This window comes from Protopterus annectens, chromosome 4.part0, assembly GCF_019279795.1.
Source record: "Protopterus annectens isolate FY-2018-M chromosome 4.part0, PAN1.0, whole genome shotgun sequence".
NCBI classification, from domain to species: Eukaryota; Metazoa; Chordata; order Ceratodontiformes; family Protopteridae; genus Protopterus; species Protopterus annectens.
Genome location: NC_056733.1, coordinates 663,497,288 through 663,515,831, shown reverse-complemented (window position 1 = coordinate 663,515,831; position 18,544 = coordinate 663,497,288).

Genomic DNA, 18,544 nt, shown 5'->3' with positions numbered 1-18,544 from the left:
TTCTGATTAAAGTGTTCTGTCACAGCTTGCAGCTTACCTTATACACAACGGCTTGGTATACTTGTAGTGCTCTTCTGCATTTTCTTTCTGTTAATGGTTGTTTTGTGGTGTGAGAATTAGAAAAAAATATCCTTTGTAAAATTGTAAACATCACTATCTGTACAAATGCCATCATGGTGATAGTGTTTGGATCACTGGAGACAATAGCCGTGAGCTTGAGCTACCACAGTGCTTGTGTAGACTGTTGCAGTACAATTTATAACTTATGTGGTTAGTATGTACATCAAGTACTAAAAGGATAAACCTTGACAGCTTCTTATTTTTTGACAGAGAGAATTCGAAATGCTGGTACTAGTAGGCTATTAATAGTGTCCTTATATATTATGTGTACTGAATAAAACATGGGTTAGTCATGTTTGTATGGGAGAGCTTCAGCTGAGAGAAATTGCAGATTATTAGAATGTCTTCAAGCTGTAAATTGTAAACAAGAAGATTGTTTCACCATAGTTGGAACAATTAGCTTTAACTTTATTAATGCATTTGACACAGAGTGTTATGCAACCCCCCCCCCCACACACACACACACACACACACACACAAAACTCAAATTCGGAAAGTATGTCCATTGGTAAAACCTTATTTATTACTTTTAGGGGGCAAAGACTAGTTAGCAGGGGTAGGATATTTGCTCATGCCACTCGATCCAATTCTCACCCACAATCCCTAGTGCATCTTATCTGTGTGGAAAGTGTGTGTTTATACTGTCTGCTTGCTTCTGCCATCCACTCACTTTTGTTGTCGGTTTCCATGGTTTTTAGTCTCCAATGGGATTCTGCTGCGCAACACAGAAATCGGTAACCCCCCCACCCCACCCACATACACACATCCCAAGAGAACTGGCTATTAACTGTTCAAATCTTCAGTCCTCCAGCTGACCCTCTGACACCTAGTTTGCTAAGTCAGGATCATACAGGAGGTAGGGCACTTGAGTCACAAGACCATTTCTGTTGTGCCATTACCCACAGTCGTGCGGTACCTCCCTTCTCAGTAAGGACAAAGCAGGTCAGTGTTGGAGTAAATTTATGGGTACCCATCCAGTCATCCACATTTAGTCTGAGTGATGTTAGGCTGTCAGTTTGTTTAAATTGCAGTAGGAGTGTTTCAGAGGTGAGTAGGTGTTGGGTAGTAAATCTGCCCTTCAAGCATGTTTTATGTATGTGCTGAGGGTTTTGGTATGAGTGGAGTGATTTGACTAAAGATACAAGAGATGAAAGAGGGCAGGGTCCCTGACTGCACAGAAGACAAGGCATAGATCACCACACGAGCCTCTAAGAAACTGAGTGAAGGAATAGCACATCAAACTTTTTGTGGTTACTCGTAGTTACTGCAGATGACAGAATGACGTGCATTTTTTTAGTATTTGCATAAGTTAAACCGGAGTTTTTTTTTTTTTTAAAGGAGATGGCAACATGTAATTGAAACATTGGGGGAACTGAACAGTTAACAAAGGCCTTGGAAATAGTTTTTACTTAGAAAGAGATGGTGAAGTTGCTAGAGGTAAGAGGGTCGCTTGTTAACCCTTGACTATCCTTTTGTAAGGGCATTCAGATCTACAGTTGACATAATGCTGCTGCTGCAAAATGCATAGCACAGTATTTGCAGATTTACAGCTCACCCAAGGGTAGATGTGTAGCACAACATTTGTAGATGTACAGCTCTTGTAACGCTACTGTGGAACACAGCACAGATATTGTAAACGCATAACTTACATAAAGCTACTGTGGAATACACAGCACAGAATTTGTAGGTTTACATCTCTCATAAGGCTACTGCAAAATAAAATTAATGTATAGCTCTGAATTTGCAAGTGTAGTGCAGATCCCACACGGAGGAAGTATCGCTACCTTTTCTTGAAACATGTAAAATGGCTGTCAATCATCTCTAGAGTAAAATGAATTGGAAGAAGTATGTTCAGATGAAAAGCGGAGAAATTAAAGTTTGCGTACCCTTAAAAAATTGGCTGTCTCCAGTGTTCCATTTTTTTCCTGTGGTTTTCTATTTTATTGTTTGTGGTTCACCTTACATTGGTGGTTTCTTTTTTCTTTTGAAATGAATTGTTGTATTTTAGTAACTGTCCTTCCTTAGCCACACAACTAAGGCTTAAGGTAAATGTCAAAAGTGTGCACAGTTCCAGAATATTCCATTTAACATTCACCTCTACTTACATTAGAAGGCAAGTCACAAGCATTCACATTGAACATTACGACTTGGAAGTTACTGCTAAGACCTGTAAAAAGTTATGTATCCTAAGATAGTTTCAGACTACAAAACATACCATGGGAATGGTGGGTCTAGAGGCAAACATGATGCTGGTTACAAATGTCAGACCTAGTAATACAGAATTTAAAAAAAATGATTTTGCGCTGTCAAGTAAGATGAACTAATGAGCTGCTAACATTAAAAGTATTAATTTCCTCCTGATTAGCAAACATTGTATTATGAAATTACTTGGACAGTCAACAACCTGCACTTTTCATACCATGGCAACAACCTCCTCCCTTAATATGACAACTCATAAAGGTGTATTATTTATAGCTCTAATACACACACACACATATATATATATATATATATATATATATATATATATATATATATATATATATATATACACACACACACACACACACACACACACACACATATAGCACATAAACTAAAAACTTATTATATATCTATATATGAGAATTCACATATATGTATATGTTTGTGCGTCAAAAGATGTATTGCATATCTATACACGAGAGTTCATGATTTTATTTAGAAAATGGGCAAACTGTACATCAATACCCTGATTGAAGAACAAACATTTTCCAGTAGGGTATTAATGTACAGGTAATACCCGCTGGAAAACGAGTCCAGCACTTCAAAGCAGCATATCAAGCTGCTGTGAAGCTCGGAATGAAAAAAAAGCTAACGGTCACCATTATTTTACACTCGCAGCAGCAGTTCTGCTGTTTAGCAAGTGGCAAGTGTAAAATATATTTAAAAAAAAACTGCAAAACAAAGCGTGTGTATGTGTGTGTGTGTGTGTTTATGTCTCTGTGTATGTGTGCATGTGAGTGAATGCGAGAAGGATCTAGCTGTTATTTTAGGGTCTATATTAGATCATCAAAGTGTTAATACTTCGAATGGTCTAATATTGACATGTAAACAGCGAACGTTGAAAATAGCAAAGCTGCAGATAACCAAATTATTTCCTAGGGAAAGAATTTGGTTGTCCGTTTCTGTGGCTTCGCTACTTTCAGCACTGTGGTGGAAAGTTATGGGTCGGGTTCAGGTAAGTGTACGATTGTGCGGATGTTAGGGTTAGGGCAGGATAGGTGAGTTAGGGTTAGGGCGCGGATGAGGTAGGTGTGTGATAGTGACAGACTTTAGGGTTAGGGCATGGGTCAGGTGAGTGTGCAGTAGTGACGGACCTTAGGGTTAGGGTTTGGGTTAAGGTAAGTGGATAAATAGTAGTGTATGTACAGTTTAGTGTAGGGTTAGATGTAGGATTGTAGGTGTATGTGTTTGGATTGCTGTTTTTTTGGTGTGCTTGTGTTGTGTGTGTGTTTTCTTGGAACAGCGATTTTTTTTCCCTGGGGGAAAAAATCGCTGCTCTAAGCCTTCGATGGTTTTGCACTTCGAGGTTAGAAGTTCGAACATATGGTGTTCGAACTTCTGCCATTTCTTTGAAGTGATATAGATCTGTTATTTTACACTCTAAATTAGCCCTAGGTGTGAGTGTGTGCCTTCTGTGGAAGGTTTGGCACCGGACTGGCAACTTGACACCTTAAAACTCCACTGCCAATCATGAGCGGACAGGTGATCCGCTGTGGCGACCCCTAACTGGGAAAAGCCGAAAGAAGAAGAAGAATTTTACACTCACTAAGCAGCGCTTTTGCTGTTTAGCGAGTGTAAAATCTAAACATAACAGAAAAAAGTGTGTGTGTTTCTGTTTCTGTGTGTGGGTTTGTTTCTGTCTGTGTGTGTGTGAATGCATGCATGAAAGTGAAGTGTGTGTGAGTGAGAGTGTGAATAGTGAGAGCGATTCAGCACTGGCAGCAGCAGCAGTCAAGAGGTTTACGTACCGGTCATCTTTTAGATTAGTTAAATGAATAAAACATAAAATAAAGGGGGAGTAAAGGCTCAAAACAGGAACATATTCCTGTTTAAATTTAAAAAAAATCACAAATCTGCTGCAATAATAAGACTTGTGTTAGTATACATTTTCTGAAGTACAGGTCTGTGTGTGTGTGGGGGGGGGGCAATGTCTGTGTGACAGAGGGAAAGTCAGTGAGATGATGGACCAGTGGAAACAGCAGATAGGAGGTATGCATACCTCTGGATGTTTTAGCTCATGAAATGTGGATAAAGCCTAAAATAAAGGGGGAACAAAGCTCCAAAACAGGAACAGATTTTAAATGTTATACTTAAAATTTTAAAAAGTAATTTAAATAACAGTGTTAACATGAATTTTCTGAAGTAAATAAAGTCTGAAAGTCAAATGTATGTCATTATTTAGTGACGTCAATACCCATGACTGCCAAGAAACCATTTTAGCAATAAGGGACCAAAAAAATAAAGCAAATATGGAGATGTTTTTAAAAAGGCTATATTCTGGATGTAAAATGCTTCCTCTAACACCATTTACATATGCGCCAGTAACTTTGAAACATTAAGTGGAGGAACTATTTTACATTCAATATACATATATATATATATATATATATATATATATATATATATGTGTGTGTGTGTGTGTGTGTGTGTGTGCAATATAGTAATAAAAAACACAAATAAGTAAGTAAAACACAACAATTTTACAGAGACAAGTGCAATAATGCCCTCCAGGGTGTGTGTTAATGTGTAATTAATGCCCCTCCAGGGGTGTAGAGTCCCTCTGCCTGCGGTGTCGGGCCTCACAACACTCCTAGGTGGGCATTAATTACACATTAACACACACCATGTCAGGCATAATTGTTTGCTTATTTACTTTGGTCAACAAATCAACCATGTCGATGGCAAGAACATTGACCACAAAAGCCTGACAGCACAAATGTCAACAACCAACTGTGCCACAAGCAAACAGCAACAACAAAAACAACAAGCAGCATTGTTTTTTTGCAGGTTTGGAAGCCCCCTGACACCCCCACACTTCCTGCTAATTATATATACAAACCCCAAGATTGCACAGTCCCTGGGAAAAGAGAATAGTCCCCTATCCAGGGATTGTCAGTCTAGCACACCTGTTAGCCATCTGCGTATATCATCCAATGGTGGTCAATTAAACAGATATCGACCACCTAGCATTTTGACCAAAAGCCTAAATGCCCCCAATCCCATGTGTGTGTGTGTGTGTGTGTGTGTGTGTGTGTGTGTGTGTGTGTGTGTGTATATATATATATATATATATATATATATATATATATATATATATATATGTGTGTGTGTGTGCGTATCTAGATCTCCAATTCTAGCATTCAAAAACACAGCTAAATAAGTCTGATTGAACATTGTTATTATAAAATAGTTGTGTGTAACACATTACTTTCCAAACAGATCACATCACTGTATTGCCTTGAAATAATTTAAATGATTAGACCTCCCAAAAAATCTTAAAGGTAGCACAACAAGGGATAACATATCCCATTCCAAATAACCCAAGAGTATGTCCAGTAGCAGGCAGCCTTATCAGCAGGTATAACTTACCTAGGTAATTTAATTCAGAAAATCTTAAATACAGGGAACAAAGTCAGACAAGAATTGTGGTGATTACCTTTACTCCATTTGTTTGGCAAAATATGGAACTCGATCTTCTTCTTCTTCTTTCGGCTGCTCCCGTTAGGGGTCGCCACAGCAGATCAACTGTTTCCATTTCTTCCTGTCCTCTGCATCTTGCTCTGTCACACCAACCACCTGCATGTCCTCTCTCACCACATCCGTAAACCTTATCTTAGGCCTTCCTCTTTTCCTGTTAACTGGCAGCGTCATCCTTAGCATCTTTTTCCCAATATACTCTGTATCCCTCCTCAGCACATGTCCAGACCAACATAATCTTGCCTCTCTGGCTTTGTCTCCCAACCTTCCAACCTGGGCTGACCCTCTAATATACTTATTCCTAATCCTGTCCATCCTCGTCACACCCAGTGCAAATCTTAACATCTTCAACTCTGCCACGTCAAGCTCTGACTCATGCTTTTTGTCAATGCCACTGTCTCCAACCCATATAACATAGCTGGTCTCACTACCCTCTCACTCTTACTGGTACTCATCTGTCACAAATCACTTCTGACACTCTTCTCTACCCACTCTATCCTGCCTGAACTCTCTTCTTCACCTCTCTTCCACACTCACCATTACTCTGAACTGTTGATCCCAAGTACTTAAACTCATCCACCTTTGCCAGCTCTACTACCTGCATCCTCACCATTCCTCTGTCCTCCCTCTCATTCACACATATATATTCTGTCTTAGTCCTGCTGACCTTCATTCCTCTTCTCTCTAGAGCATATCTCCACCTCTCCAGGGTCTCCTCCACCTGTTCCCTACTCTCACTACAGATCACAATGTCATCAGCAAACATCATAGTCCATGGGGACTCCTGTCTAATCTCGTCTGTCAACCTGTCCATCACCATTGCAAATAAGAAAGGGCTCAGAGCTGATCCTTGATGTAATCCCACCTCCATCTTAAAAGCATCCGTCACTCCCACCGCAGACCTCACCGCTGTCACACTACCCTCGTACATATCCTGTACCACTCTTACATACTTCTCTGACACTCCCGACTTCCTCATACAATACCACAACTCCTCTCTAGGCACCCTGTCATATGCTTTCTCTAAATTCACAAAGACACAATGCAACTCCTTCTGACCTTCTCTGTACTTCTCCATCAACACTCTCAGAGCAAACATTGCATCTGTAGTGCTCTTTCCTGGCATGAAACCATACTGCTGATCACTAATCATCACCTCCCTTCTTAACCTAGCTTCCACTACTCTTTCCCATAACTTCATACTGTGACTGATCAGTTTAATCCCTCTGTAGTTACTACAGCTCTGCACATCACCCTTATTCTTAAAAATCGGTACCAAAACACTTTTTCTCCATTCCTCAGGCATCCTCTCACTTTCCAAGATTTCATTATACAATCTACTTAAAAACTCCACTGCCATTTCACCTAAACACCTCCATGCTACCACAGGTATGTCATCTGGACCAACAGCCTTTCTGTTCTTCATCCTCTTAATAGCTATCCTTACTTCCTCCTTGCTAATCCACTGCACTTCATGATTCACTATCTGCACATCATCCAACCTTCTCTCCCTCTCATTCTCTTCATTCATCAACCCCTCAAAGTACTCTTTCCATCTGCTCAACACACTCTCTTCGCTTGTGAGTACATTTCCCTCATTATCCTTTATCACCCTTACCTGCTACACATCGTTACTAGCTCGGTCCCTCTGTCTAGCCAATCGGTACAGGTCCTTTTCTCCCTCCTTAGTGTCCAACCTTTTATACAACTCTTCATACGCCTTATCCTTAGCCTTTGCCACCTCTCTCTTTGCCATGCACCTCATCTCCTTATACTCTTGTCTACTTTCTTCATCTCTTTGACAGTCCCACTTCTTCTTCTCCAACCTCTTTCTCTGTATGCTCTCCTGTACTTCTTCATTCCACCACCAGGTCTCCTTGTCCTCCTTCCTCTTTCCAGATGTCACACCAAGCACCTTTCTAGCCATCTCTCTTACTAGCTCTGCTGTAGTTACCCAGCTATTCGGTAACTCTTCACTGCCACCCAGTGCCTGTCTTAACTCTTCCCTGAACATCACCTCACAATTACCCTTTTTCAATTTCCGCCATTTGATCCTTGGTGCTGCCTTCACACTCATCCTCCTCTTCTTGATCACCAATGTCATCCTACAAACAACCATCCTATGCTGCCTAACTACACTTTCCCCTGCCACCACTTTACAGTATCCAATCTCCTTCAGACTGGCCCTTCTACATAAGATATAATCTACCTGTATTTCTCTTCCTCCACTCATGTATGTCACTTATGCTCCTCCCTCTTGTTAAAATACGTATTCATCACAGCCATGTCCATCCTTTTCTCAAAATCCACTACCGTCTGACCTTCTGCATTCCTTTGCTTAACACCATACCTACCCATCACTTCCTCATTCCCCTCTGTTCCCTTCACCAACATGCCCATTGAAATCTGCTCCAATCACCAGTCTCTCGCCCTTGGGAACAGTCATCACCACTTCATCCAACTCACTCCAAATTTTTCTTTCTCATCCATCGCACACCCAACTTGTGGAGCATATGCACTAACAACATTCATCATTACACCATCAATTTCCAGCTTCATAAACATCACTCTATCTGACACTCTTTTCTCTTCCAAAACACTCTTAGCATAATGTTCCTTCAGGATAATGCCTACGCCATTTCTCCTCCCATCCACACCATGACTTGATACCCATGAAATCATGTCTGAAACAAAAAAGTATTCAGCAAGAAAATAAAAAAAAAAATACCTTGCTACAATATGGAGCTATCCTGTGTGATAATAGAAAAGTGAAATCCTAGAACTCCGTTACCTAAGTGTCCATTTGGATCTGTTCATAGGAGGAAACAACAGTGAATGAATATGGACATAAGATCCACAATACTTTCACCTCTCTTTTCTGTTTGCCACTCATTTACTTTCCTCCCCTTATCACTTCCAATGCAGTACCTCACTGCCACCGTAACCTATTGTCTTTGTCTTATTCTGTCCCCATTTCTTCTCTTATTTATAGCTGATTGTGCAAATCTAACTTGGACAAAAAGTATAGCTTCTTTTTGTAATTATTCATTTTTCTGTAGTCACTTCATGTAACTTGTTTTAGGGAATTACCTAATTTGTAACTATTAATTTCTGCAATTGGAGTACTTTTCTCTTGAATCCACTGAAAAGGGGTATAACATACATACTCTCTCTCTCTCTCACACACACACACACACACACACACACACACACACACACACACACACACACACACACACACACACACACACACACACACTGCTGACATCCGTAGCTGCTGTAGGGAGACCGATGCTGACATCTGCAGCTGCTATAAAGAGACCAATACTGACATCTGTAGCTGCTGTAGGGAGACCAACCCTGACATCTGTAGCTGCTGTGGGGAGACTGATGCTGACATGTGATGCTTCTGTAGGGAGACCGATGCTGACATCCATAGCTGCTGTAGGGAGACTGATGCTGACATGTGATGCTTTTGTAGGGAGACCGATGCTGACATCCATAACTGCTGTAGGGAGACCAATGCTGACATCCATAGCTGCTGTAGGGAGACTGATGCTGACATGTGATGCTTCTGTTTGGAGACCGATGCTGACATCCGTAGCTGCTGTAGGGAGACCGATGCTGACATGTGATGCTTCTGTAGGGTGACTGATGCTGACATCCATAGCTGCTGTAGGGAGACTGATGCTGACATGTGATGCTTCTGTTTGGAGACCGATGCTGACATCCGTAGCTGCTATAGGGAGACCGATGCTGACATGTGATGCTTCTGTAGGATGACTGATGCTGGCATCCATAGCTGTTGTAGGGAGACCGATGCTAACATCCATAGCTGCTGTAGGGAGGCCGATGCTGACATCTGTAGCTGCTGTAGGGAGGCCGATGCTGACATCTTTAGCCTCTTTTAATAAACCAATGCTGGCATCTGTAGCTGCTATAAAGAGACCGATAATGACATCTGTAGCTGCTGTAGGCAGACTGCTATCAACATCCAAAGCTGCCATAGAGAGGTCGATGCTGACATCTGAAACTGGTGTAGGGAGACTGATGCTGACATCTGTAGCTGCCATAAGGATACCAATGCTGGAGTCTGAAGTTGCTGTAAGGAGAATGATGATGGTGAGGGTTGAGAAAGGGGACTGAATAAACTTTTTGTGTAGGGGCATTGTACTGCTGAGAAACTGGTCAGACATGAAGGGTTTAATGGTAGCTAAGATGTGCCCAACAGCTGTTTTTTCCTGCAGTACTCTTGTCTCGCTGTGTCTACCTGTTACCACACATCACTCTGTCTCGTGTCTACCTGTTAACACACATGTACTGTCTCGCTGTGTCTACCTGTTAACACACATGATTCTGTCTTGCTGTGTCTACCTGTTAACACACATGACTCTGTCTCGCTGTGTCTACCTGTTAACTCACATGTACTGTATCGCTGTGTCTACCTGTTAACACACATGTACTGTTTCGCTATGTCTACCTGTTAACACACATGCACTGTGTGTTAAGATCAGTGCTTCACGTGGCTCTTCTTTCTGTGTAGAGACAGCTGGTGTTTAGCTCTGCAGAATGCATTTCTATAGGGTTATAAACAAAATGAAGACCTTTGCATTTGCACTTTAAACTGTATGAGAAACTGAAGGTTGTTAGCATTTAAACCCTCAAACAAAGTAAGGGTGAGGGACAACATGATAGAACTTCAAAATACCTAAATGAATTGGGAAAGTCTAACAGTACTACAAGGGGAGAATTTTGAAAGCTGGGAAGATAGTTTAGGGCAGGGTGAGGGAGAAGTAGTAGGTATATGAAACAATCACCTTGAAGAGCTTGTATGGATCGGACATAAGGCAGTATTTTGGGGTAAAGGCTAGATGTAGGTAGGCCAGTGGTTACCGAGCATAGTCCAGCTTCTTCCTTATCTGCCTTTTTTGATTATAAGTAAATGATTTGGCCTAACAGACCCATTTGTTTTAGCAAAAGTTATTATGAATGTTTTGAATTGTGGTTTTCTGAAGCAAAGTATTACTGGCTGAGTATATATTTTTGGTATTACAGCTGAGTGGGTGTTCTCTCCAGCTTACTGTTAAGACTGGATACTTGTGACTCCATAGTTTAGCAGGTGGAAGGAGCAAAGTAAACCCTCCACCAAAATTTTAATTTTCTGGACCTTGACAGAAAAAGCTGTGTTGATTTTGGATTTATAAAATGAAGTGCTATTTGAAAAATAGTGCAGAGCTGGGAAGGAAGCATTTGTTTCTTATTGTGTGAGCATTATTCATCCCTTTTAGTTACATTCACCCTTGTTGTGTGAGCATTATTCATCCCTTTTAGTTACATTCACCCTTGTTGTGTGAGCATTATTCATCCCTTTTAGTTACATTCACCCTTGTTGTGTGAGCATTATTCATCCCTTTTAGTTACATTCACCCTTGTTGTGTGAGCATTATTCATCCCTTTTAGTTACATTCACCCTTGTTGTGTGAGCATTATTCATCCCTTTTAGTTACATTCACCCTTGTTGTGTGAGCATTATTCATCCCTTTTAGTTACTTTCACCCTTATGTGAGCATTATTCATCCCTTTTAGTTACATTCACCCTTGTTGTGTGAGCATTATTCATCCCTTTTAGTTACATTCACCCTTGTTGTGTGAGCATTATTCATCCCTTTTAGTTACTTTCACCCTTGTTGTGTGAGCATTATTCACCCCTTTTAGTTACTTTCACCCTTGTTGTGTGAGCATTATTCACCCCTTTTAGTTACTTTCACCCTTGTTGTGTGAGCATTATTCATCAATTTTAGTTACTTTCACCCTTGTTGTGTGAGCATTATTCATCCCTTTTAGTTACATTCACCCTTGTTGTGTGAGCATTATTCATCCCTTTTAGTTACTTTCACCCTTGTTGTGTGAGCATTATTCATCCCTTTTAGTTACTTTCACCCTTGTTGTGTGAGCATTATTCATCCCTTTTAGTTACTTTCACCCTTGTTGTGTGAGCATTATTCATCCCTTTTAGTTACTTTCACCCTTGTTGTGTGAGCATTATTCATCCCTTTTAGTTACTTTCACCCTTGTTGTACAGTGAGTTTGTACTGCTCCTTTGGTTGTTCTCTGGATGCATTTCCTAGTGTTTGCCTGCACATTGTGACTGATGAGGTGTTGTAAATACCCAGGGGTTGTGCTATAAGAAATTTCCTCGGGTTGACTGTAGTCTGTAGTCACTTACCACAGTAAAGATCGGGAGTCAGCAGAAGCTTTTATCTGACAATACTGGTCTTGGTATGTATTATTTACATTTTATGTAGTTAATACTTATTTTTTAAACAAGAAATATCTTTATTAATTATCACTTATAGCATGGGCAATCATACATTTATATAAGTGAAAACAAACCATGTTGACATATTTTCAGTTGCAAACACTATACATCACATACAATCTTTTATACAGTTGCCGTCAGTCAAACGTTACATAGCTCATTCAATTCCTGCCTTCCCTTAAAGCTTATTCCTCTTCCAAAACATTATTCTGCATGTATTGTTCCCACAATTCCCATTGTTTTTCAATGTAATTTCCTTCTACCCTTTTCTGAAGGTCCGACTTAAGTTCTTTTATTTCTGATACTATATTCACTATTTCTGGTGTAAATCTTCTGTGGTGCAGCAGTTAGCGTTGTCGCCTCACAGCAAGAGGTTCTCCCATTCGATTCTTGGCTGGAGTGCCTCCTGTGTGGAGTCTGCATGTCCTCCCTGCGGTCGAGTGATGTTAAAGACATGCAGGTAGGTGCGAGCGTGAATGGGCATGCCTTCGTTGAAGGTTGGGCATCGGGCTGGCAACTCGGCACCGTAAAAATCCACTGCCAATCATGAGCGGACCGGAGTTCCGCTGTGGCGACCCCTAACCGGGAAAAGCCAAAAGTCATTCACTATTTCTGGTATAGCTGGCTTAGACTTTGATTTCCATTTTCTAGTAATTGCTTTTTGGCAGCCACCAGAATGAAACTCAGCAAGGCCTTGCTATGTTTTAGGCAATTCCAATTCTGTATCATGGCCAAAATAAAATAATTTCCTTTTTTACACCAATTTGCTCACCCAGTATTTCTGAAAGAGCACTCTGCTTACTCAGTTGCATGCTTTCTCTGGATGTAGTTAATACTTTGATATCATTTTCAGATCATGTATTACATGATATGTTCAGTCTAGAATGCCATCAGAAATTAAGAACAGCAGCCTTGGTACAATACATTTTTCCTTTTCCTAGAAGATGTATTGAAGTTGGGAACAACTCAAACAAACATGGCTGTATACTATTATGACACAAGATACAGTCTCTTTGTACTGTAACACAGAATATTTCAAAAGGCCAGTTTGATTTTTGGTGGTGTCTACCACCTCAGCCCTCAGATAGTAGGAGGATTCCCCCATCTCTTTTTTTCTGCAGGATTGTCTCATGTTTACAGTAAGCAGAAGTGCTAACATAACTGTTCAAGCTCTTTTAGCCATACTTTACTGTGTACCTACTCACTGGAGATACTGTTATCCTTCATTATTTAGTAAATGACTAGAATAAATAACCAGGTCAGTGTAGGGCTAGTAGCAAGATCATGAGAGACAGAGAGAGAGAGAGAGAGAGGGGGGCTTCCCTGTCATACAACTGGACAAACACAGAGATGCTTGACTAATCTGAGGGCACTGTTGTTAAAGTTAGCTGAAGTCAGATTGGTTGTAGATGCTTACATGTTCACATCTGGCCCCAATATCTATCACCGCCACCACTACAGGGGACTAGTTGAGCTTGCATGTTATTGTACAAGCAGTGAGAAAGATATCTCTTCACTGAAATATAAGCACATATATGTGTGTGTGTGTGTGTGTGTGTGTGTGTGTGTGTGTGTGTGTGTGTGTGTGTGTGTGTGTATATATATATATATATATATATATATATATATATATATATATATATATATATATATATATATATATATATATATATACATATGTATGTATATACACATATATATTTATGTATAGGTCCATACCTAATTATTAAGCTAGCTGCCTTAATGGGCCATTCTAAGCCTAGCCAAATAACCTCCCAAAGGTGAGAATCAGACACTGTACCATGTGTCTGTGAGTCAAACACCTTAACCATTGTATTAACCAGAAAAAAAATACACAGTTGAGTATACTGAATCTGCCTGGTTACACCTTGGCAGTGCCCACAATTTGCCTGTGTCACTTACTTGAGTGAATTTAGATATAAGTGACAGACGGTCTTTTCTTTTAGTACCTTTTGCAAAAGTTTCTATTTTGTGTAGGGACGTCTGAACATTATTCTGTGTACACAGTTGAAGATGACTGTAGGGACGTCTGAACATTATTCTGTGTACACAGTTGAAGATGACTGTAGGGACGTCTGAACATTATTCTGTGTACACAGTTGAAGATGACTGTAGGGACGTCTGAACATTATTCTGTGTACACAGTTGAAGATGACTGTAGGGACGTCTGAACATTATTCTGTGTACACAGTTGAAGATGACTGTGGGGACGTCTGAACATTATTCTGTGTACACAGTTGAAGATGACTGTGGGGACGTCTGAACATTATTCTGTGTACACAGTTGAAGATGACTGTATGTTGGTGTGTCTGAAATACAGAAACATACTTTTTTCAGTGTCACAAGGTATAGGTCCTTGCATAAAATATTAATTTGCTTTATCTATTAAATGATTGCAGCAGTTTTAGAAGTGTATGATTATGGTGTGGAAATGTTGCACGGTTTTGTATTAATTTATACAGTAACTGAGTTGTTCTCTAAGGTAGTTATAATAAATGTAAGACCGTGGGCAAAATGGAAAGCTTCACCCTGACTGGAGAACAGATGTTCTCCAACAGTGTTAATGTACAGGTAAAAACCCATTGTCAGAGATGTGTACTAATGTTAATGTCATCAAAGGAAGGTTTGGTTACTTTGTAGCAGTACAAGAATATGTTCATGGAAATCAGTAAGAATAGTTTATAAAAAGTAGAAACATTTTAAATCATACCTTATTGATTTCAATGGGGTGTTACCCAATACTGGTACTAGACATGTAGTTTAGGTATGCGTTTTTTGGTGATAATAAGTATCTCTAGGCTTTGGTGGCCAGCATTTTATAATATATCAATGAAGTGTTGCAAAATAAGACAGCAGTGAAATAACTCAGTAGGAAGTGTTAATTCTGACTTTTGGCAGCTGCATATTGATATAAGTACCCCCAGAGTGCACTAAATCCTACATAAACCATATGTCAGAGTGTATTCAGTTAGGCTGTGCCAAAGTACTAGTGATCTGTTAGGATGCATCAGTCTTACTATCCTGGAGTGCTACTTCAGGATTTTTTGAGGCAGTGAAATGGGTGTGCAGGCAGCATCACCCATATGTCATTTCTTCACTTCTGTGTCAATGGCCGTTAAAAACGAGGGCTGTACCCAGAGGTAATTGTGTTCCTAAGCTGATGGTTATCTGGCAGTGTCAGTGGTGCAGCAGATAGCACACTCGCCTTTGGTACTGGCAGTGTCTGTGGTGCAACAGATAGCTGGCAGTGTCCGTGGTGCAACAGATAGCACACTCGCCTTTGGTACTGGCAGTGTCTGTGGTGCAACAGATAGCATACTTGCCTTTGGTACTGGCAGTGTCCGTGGTGCAACAGATAGCACACTCGCCTTTGGTACTGGCAGTGTCCGTGGTGCAACAGATAGCACACTCGCCTTTGGTACTGGCAGTGTCCGTGGTGGAACAGATAGCACACTCGCCTTTGGTACTGGCAGTGTCTGTGGTGCAACAGATAGCACACTCGCCTTTGGTACTGGCAGTGTCCGTGGTGCAACAGATAGCACACTCGCCTTTGGTACTGGCAGTGTCCGTGGTGCAACAGATAGCACACTCGCCTTTGGTACTGGCAGTGTCTGTGGTGTAACAGATAGCACACTCGCCTTTGGTACTGGCAGTGTGCAAGATTAAACAGATAGCAGATTCGCCTTTGGTACTGGCAGTGTCTGTGGTGCAACAGATAGCACACTCACGTTTGGTACTGGCAGTGTCCATGGTGCAACAGATAGCACACTCGCCTTTGGTACTGGAAGACCAGAAGGTTGTGGATTTTATTCCCACTAGAGGTGATTGGATTGATATCACTGCAATGCAGCATTAGGGGGGTACTGCATTCCTAAGTGTGTCTTCCTTTGGATGAGATCTTAAAACAGAGGTCTCATATGCTTAAGTTGTTGATAGCTCAGGTGGTTGTAATAGATAAAATGCAAATGGTCCACAGTCATAATGCTACAAATAGTCTTTATTGTAAACACTTAACGCTTTTGTTCTCAATAGCAGAATTTCCTCAGAGTGTCACAATCTTTGCATCACCGAACATCTGATACATTTTTAAATATTGATAATCGTAAGACCTGCATATTGGTTAACTTGAATTCTTTCTTGGTTTTAGCCTTTAACAGGGATATTTTTAAATATGTGAATGTTGTTTGTGACATTATGAATTTAGTATTTCTAGATGGGATAAAACAAAGGTTTGGAAGAGCCCCATAGATAGTATTCAGCAGGGATAAAAATTCGAAAAATTTGTTTGAAAATGCCTCTATTGAGTTAAATAGAAAAACTAAACATAATTATATGAGCAAATGTGGCTGCTACAAATTATATCTTTTTATTAATTAAGGGCCATATGTTATGGTTGAAGGAGTTGATAGAACACTTTCTTGTCTACGTAGGGAGAATTGTGAATTGTAAATGGTGGTGTATTTTGCTACACACATGTTGTGTCCAGCTTTCTATGCAGGAAACAATAATAGAAAGCTGAGGGCAGAATTTGTGAACATAATTACAAAATAAAAAAGAATAAAACTACTAATACTTTATACAGACATTCTGTAGTGTGCCCTAATTTTAAAAGGTTTATGTTTTTATCTTAGATTATCTGCAATTAACACAAAATGGGGGCGATATCAACAGTCTTTTAGAATACTATAAAATGGTTTGGCAATTAAGATTAAATGCTAGCAAGGAACCTGGATTGAATGATGTTATTTCTATAATGAGCAGAGGATGAGAGCTTCAGCTTATAATTCACATACATTTTTAGAATTTTAGAATTAATTGTTTTGTATATATTGTTTGTTTTAGTTTAGTTTATTTTTATGTAAGAATTATTTGGAAGAATTATTACATATTTTTGTTAATACTTTAATGTACTGTGCAGTATAAATTAATTATTCATGATCTATTTTTTGATTGGTCAAGACAAGTTTTAAATATGATGTGATGTAAAGTTTGTGGCACTCTGATGAAGTTGTGCTATTGAGAATGAAAGAGCTAAGTGTTTACAATAAACAGTGTTACGGCTGTGGACCATTTGTGTTTTTTCTGCAGTTGCATACTGTAGTTTTCTTGTCTTCCTTGTTGGTAACCTTGGTTGTAATAGATCCCATAGCAGCTCTCAGAAATAATTAGTGAAGTTCTCTGATGCCCTGGCTAAATTTTCTGTAGTAATAGAAGTACCATCTTCTGTTTCCTCGTAAAGATCCAACTAATCTGGCCAACAAAGGGTAAATAAGTAAACTGCACTTTGGAACTGTTATACTCTTTTCAGACATCAGCATTAGCATAAACTAATGAGCTGAAGTTGTTATTTTCATTTGATCTTCAACCTGAGGGACCCAGATCCGGCACAGATCCAACTTGGCTGCATACTTCACCTTCGGATCAAAGCTCCAAGGTCCTCCCCTTCCATAATGCTCCTGTCTCCCTCCTCCCCTCAGATCTTGTTTGCCGCGCGTTCAAACAGCAACGTGATCCTATAGCTCCGTGTTTCCTCAATGTGTAAGTGATAATTTTTTTATTCTTTCTTCCTACTCTCTCTAACCGTTTTTTTCTTCCTTACCCCTTCTTTGCACTCGGGCATCGGTTCTGTGCTAAGTAAAAAAAAAAAAAAAAAAAGTTTGCTTCCTTTCTGTTTCTCTCTCTTCTAGTCAGTGAGTGAGTGTGTGTGTGTGTGTGTGTGTGTGTGTGTGTGTGTGTGTGTGTGTGTGTGTTTCATGTTAGCCATAGCAGAGACTCCAAAGCCAGGCTTCAGGAAATGCGCAGAGTGTGGCCATAACCTACCCCCTTTGGATGGCCACACTCAGCGTAGTATGCTTCTAAACCTAGGCACCTCCTGTTCTATCTGTGCAGGCTTCAACCCCTGCACATTGTTTGACAGGAGGAATAAGCTAATTCTAAAAGGCCTCCTTTCCCCTCCTTCTTCTAAGGCCTCCACTTCATCATCCTCCACTTCATCATCCTCCATCCTGGCCTCTGGGACTCAACCTCCGACCAAGAAGGCCAAGGAGGGGGAGAAGCACCACCATAAGGAGAGGGACTGGCCTAGAAAGCAGTCCCCTGACCTCTATTCCTCGGCCGAGCCCCCAGACAAAACTCGCCCGAATCCGTGCTCAGACTCCCCCTTGGCTCCGGTCCCCTAGCTTTTCGCCAGAGCCTGAGGTCACTCAGGTTCGATCTCCCATCTCAGCCTCTCCCCGGTGCCATTCCAGGTCCAGGTCTGTGGCATCTTCCATCCGGTCCTCTCGAAGTCTGTCTGAAGCCGAGATGGACAGGATGATGTGGAAATTCATCCAGGCCCAGATC